This window comes from Sinohyriopsis cumingii, chromosome 7 (assembly GCF_028554795.1).
Source record: "Sinohyriopsis cumingii isolate HCF-2022 chromosome 7, ASM2855479v2, whole genome shotgun sequence".
Taxonomy (NCBI): Eukaryota; Metazoa; Mollusca; class Bivalvia; order Unionida; family Unionidae; genus Sinohyriopsis; species Sinohyriopsis cumingii.
The window spans coordinates 41192508-41198096 of NC_142967.1; the positions used below are offsets into that span (position 1 = coordinate 41192508).

The window sequence follows — 5589 nt, forward strand, 5'->3', positions numbered from 1 at the left end:
GGAGGCAATAAGGATAAGGATAGTTTGGGGAGAGGAAGGCACATGAGGATAAGGGTAGTTTAGAGAGTGGTGGACACATAAGGATGTACTGTGGAGATAATGATAGTTTGGGAAGAGGGAGACACATTTGGATAGTTTGCAGACAGAGGTCCATATGAGGATAAGGGTACTTTGGTAAGAAATTGGGCACATGAGGGTGTACCGTGCAGATAACAACAGTCTGGTGAGAAAGGGGCACATGAGGATGGTGTACCATGATGATATGGGAGTTTGTGAAGAGGGGGCACATTAGTGTAAGGGTAGTCTGCAAACTGCTGGGCACAAGATGGTGTACCATAATGATATGAAAGTTTAGGAAGAAGAGGGCACATGAGGGTGATTTTGAGGATAAGGGTAGTTTGAGGAGAGGGAGCAAATGAGGGTGCATAATATACAATTACCTCATGATCTGTACAGTGACTACTTTTCCAGGGAAATAGTCCTCTGCTGAGTCTTTGAATTGCACAAATCCTGCTACATCATGGCCAACACTGCAATGATGAGATGTAGGAAAGTGACACAGATCTTATTTACACTATATGATTGGATAATTCAGTCAAGTATAGTTAATTTTTCCAGAAAGGCATGCAATGCTGGTATTCAAAATGATTAATGTATTTACATGCTAAATATCATGACTAATTTTGCTGACATAAAAATTGAGACTTGCCAGATAAAGATATCTCAAATATATTTTGGATTCTAGACATAAATTGACAAGAGACTGAATTTACTGATAATTATTTTCTATATAATAACAGATCTGATGTCAGCCATTTCAAATTATCAAGGCTCATATGCTGATGTTGTCCATTTCTCCATGGTTCCTCTAGATTGAAAACCACCCTCCATGGTTCCTCACTCATAAACTCTATTTGAGAACCCATACATTGTCTCTTTATAATGCATAAGTTATTCCTTAATGACTCATAAATTGTATGTTAATGACTCATAAATTGTATCTTGATAATTTATAAATTGTATCTTGATAACTCATAAATTGCATCTTAATGACTCATACATTGTATCTTAATGACTCACAAATTGTATCTTGATAATTTATAAATTGTATCTTGATAACTCATAAATTGCATCTTAATGACTCATAAATTGTATCTTGATAACTCGTAAATTGTCTCTTGAAAATACATAACCATAGATTACATTGTCAAACTCACAAACCGTGTCTTGATAACTCATTAATTGTATGCTAATGACTCATACACTGATTAATTAACTTCAACGAAAATTAAAATATATCAAAAGTGGTCAATTCTACAGAATGAATCATGTGCTGTAGACAGAATTGCTTACATGGTGGTCAGAATCAGAATTAACCAGCTTGATTTGACTGGATAAAATTAACCGTTCTTCTGTTATCTATAGTTCCCATCTAACGTTCTTAAGACAGGCATATGTATCTTCCTCCAAAATGCAGACTGGATAAGCAATTTTTAAATAAGGCTGTAAAACTAGGTAAAAGGATCAGCTTGTGAGCCATAGGCTGCACAAGCCTGGATTAAAATCTCTACCAGCCCTTGACAGGGGTAGAAAATATTAATAGTCAGATGTGGATGTACAGGAACAAGAATCTCAGAGTGGTTGGAATATGGTCAATTTACCACCATGAAAACTTGTCCATTTACCAATATGAAAACTTGTTGCTACCCTACCATGAAATCTTATCCATTTACCACCATGAAATATTGTTTTCCGTTTACCCCCATGACAAATTGTGTTTATAACCATGAAAAGCTGTTGACCATTACTGCCCCAAAAAATTCCTTTCCATGTACCACCATAAAAATTTGTCCATTTACCAACATGAAAAGGTGTTGTCCATTTACCACCATGAAAAGTTGTTGTCCATTTACCACTATGAAAATTTGCTGAGTATTTCAAAATAAATTTTTCAAATCTTTAAATGATCAAATGAACACCATGTGTTTACCATCATACCTGACAACCAACTGGTCTGGCATCTGTCTGGTGATGTAGCCCCTAAGGACCTGTCCGTGGGTCAACTGAGAGTAACTCTGGATGTCAGGATCCTTCACATCAGAGAGATTTTTACTTGGCGTTAACCTGGAACAGAAACATCTGAAAAATGACCTTGATGCACACTACATATACAGCATCATGCTGACATGCTGTTAAACCAAACACATTACATGTGCATACAAAGCAGAGAAGACATAATTTTAAAAAATTCCTTTTTATACCATAACAAGCAGATTAAAAAGAATTCATTGTACAGTTCTTGAAATCTAGACTTTGAATAATCATTGTATAGAATACATATGGCATGTCAAAATCTCTTACAGTCATGAGCAAAACATAAAAATAATCAAACACAGAAAAATGTGAAATGTGCATCACAGTAACCTCCTGTAAGGGTAAGGTAGCAAGAGTGCCAAAAAAAACTATTTGCTCATAAACCAAATGCAAAAAGGCATGCTACTGTACGATCATGAGCATCATGCTAATGTACCATTATGAGAAACATATTAATACACCAGCATGAGGACTTAATGTACCATCTTGAGGGGCATGCTAATTTACCATTATGAGAAGCATATAAATGCACCAGCATGAGGACTTAATGCACCATCTTGAAAGGCATGTAAATGTACCAATATGAGGACTTAATGTACCATCTTGAGAGGCATGTTAATGTACCAACATGAGGACTTAATGTACCATCTTGAAAGGCACGTTAAAATACCAGCATGAGGACTTAATGTACCATTTTGAGAGGCATGTTAATGTACCAGCATGAGGACTTAATGTACCATCTTGAAAGGCATGTTAATGTACCATCTTGAGAGACATGTTAATGTACCGTCATGATATGCATATTAATGTTTCAGTAAATACAACTAAATTGAAGTGAATATGATCCCTAAAATTATCTCACTTCAAATTCTCGGATTTCTCTGCACACACTCACATACCTTGATTTTCGTAGAGATATCCTACATCTGTTCCCTGTTGACATGGTCAGCACTTAGCATTTAACAACCTGGCCCACATGATGTGTTTTAACTGGAGAGTCTGTGAAATCACCCTGGAGGTCTGTTAAACTCGCAAATCCTTTGTAAGAGTGTGGCAGCAAAACAGTCAGTCCCAAACCCTCTGATATCCCCACTATCTTCCCTTTAGTGATACAACCCTCTTTCATCTCTATATTAGAACCTATTTTCAGGATCAAAATACAATTGAAAAGATAATAGCAAATGTATTGTATGCAAGGAAATAATATTCTTTATAATGCTTTATTAAAACAGTGTTAGTAACCTCCAGATCTCAGATTCAATTTTTGTCAAGAAACTTGATTTCTGAATCTGCTACATCAGCTAGCTAACAACTTTACAACTGTTTTTTTTTTCTCTCTTATGGAACCCCATGTGTTTTCATCATTCTACTTACATTGGAGGGGGAAGTTATTCCAAACAATTATGCTATGTCTGTGTTTCAATTTTAAGCAGAAATATGTCACAAATGCCTTGTAATGGATGCTGATGTTATTCTTGACGAATCTGTATGCATGGTGCTTGAATATCAGCTTGCACATGTAAAACAAATATTGATGTTAGAGCTCTGGGCTGTGTTCATTTAAAGGACTACCAAGCACTGCTAGGCTAGAATGCAGTTTGGTGCAGAGAGAGGGCATCTGTGTTCATTTAGGGGACAACTAAGAACTGATAGGTTCATTTGATATGGGATCTGTGTTCAGTAAGGGGACAAGCAAGCACTGCTAAGTGCATGAGAGAGGGCATCTGTGTTCATTTAGGGTACTACTACCAAGTTCTGCTATGTTCAAGAGGGAGGTATCTGTCTGTGTTCAGTTAGAGGACTATCAAGCACTGTCAGGTTGGAATTCAGTCTGGTTCAAGAGAGGGCAGGTGTGTTCAGTTAAAGGACTATAAAAGGATTGCAAGGTTGGAATGCACTTTGGTTAAAGAGAGAATGCATCTGTATTCAGTTAGAGAACTATCAAGCACTGCTAGATAAGAATGCAATTAGGTTCAAAAGAGAAAGCATCTGTATTCAGTTAGGGAACTATCAAGTGCTCCTAGATTGGAATGCAATTTGCTTAAAGAACTATCAAGCGCTGCTAGGTTGGAATGCAGTTTGGCTAAAGAACTGTCAAGCACTACTAAGTAGGAATGCAGTTTGGTTCAAGAGAGAGGGCATGGTTGTTCAGTTGAGGGACTGCCATGCATTACAAGGTTTGAATGCAGTTTGGTTAAAGAGAGAGGGCATGTATATTCAGTTAGAGAAATATCAAGCATTGGTTAGGATGGAATGCAGTTTGGTTCAATAGACAGGGCATATGTGTTTAGTTGGAAAACTACCAAGCACTGTTAGCTTTAAATGAGAGGGCATCTGTGTTTAGTTAGAGGACTACGAAGTACTGCTAGGATGTATTGCAGTTCAGTTAAAGAGAGACGGCATTGGTGTGCAGTTAGAGAACTACCTAGCAAATGCTAGGTTTCAATTTCTCTTGATTATTAGCTTCTGTTCTGAATAAGACAGACATACTGACCCCTTTAATGATGCCCTTTTGTGATGCCCTATTTCTCTTGACCATTAGCTTTTGTTCTGAATAACACAGACTGACCCTTTAATAATGCCCTTCTGTGATGCCCAATTTCTCTTGAACATTTGCTTATTCTCTGAATAACACAGACAGACTGACCTATCTAACAGGGCTTACAACCATTTTGCCACTTAATGTTCTGCTTACTGAACACAACCATTGCATTCAAGTCAATGGAAAGCAATTTCTGCACACTGTCTACTGAAAATACATGAAAAATCTGAAGCTGAAAAAGGAAACTTTTTTCAATTTACCTGTGAGAGTCAACTGTACCAGTGATTCATCAATAACTTCTACTACTGTTGCGTTGTATCCATTTCCGGACTTGAAGAACATCGCAGGATTTTCAAGGGTCTGTAAAACACAGTTCCGGAATATATATGTTTTGGTTGGATGTTTTGTCAAATAAATGTTTTACATGTGATTAATATTATTAGGAATAAGGGTGTGTGTTCCGGTCCATCTGCTACATGTATCGGTACAATTGATTAATCAATACAGGAGCAGATTTGATGGAAGAATGTAACTATTGCAAGTTGATGCCAAGTATGGAGATTAAATACAATGATGATGATAATAATCCTGATGTTGACAATCAAGTCTGATAGAGATCCAATCATGTCAGTACAAGGCATCAAAAACAACCAAAATAAAAAATATTAACAAAACTGACCATAAATTCATGGCTAACTTAAAAATGAATAACTTCATTAGATGCAAATTTTATTCTTCTAATTCTATTCTTCCATGCCCTATTGTTAATGTATACTGTTAATCGTGCCATGAAAACCTTGCTGTATTGTCAATGTATACTGATCATCTTGCCATGAAAAGTATACTGTATTGTCAACTTATACTGGTAATCTTGCCATGAAATCCTTGCTGTTTTGTCAATGTATACTGGTATACATGATTGTTCAACTCACTTGCCACATCAGATAGGGCTG

The 5589-nt window shown here is 36.6% G+C and overlaps 1 long non-coding RNA gene across 1 annotated transcript; it reads right to left on the reverse strand.

Moving 5' to 3' along the window:
• Positions 1–3015: 3015 nt before the first annotated feature.
• LOC149795095 (uncharacterized) lies at positions 3016–4991 on the reverse strand. Its single transcript, XR_016422085.1, has 2 exons — positions 4897–4991; positions 3016–3234 (listed from the first exon to the last, which is right to left on the reverse strand). It is a non-coding gene; the product is annotated as an uncharacterized LOC149795095 (long non-coding RNA).
• Between the last annotated feature and the right edge of the window lie 598 nt (positions 4992–5589).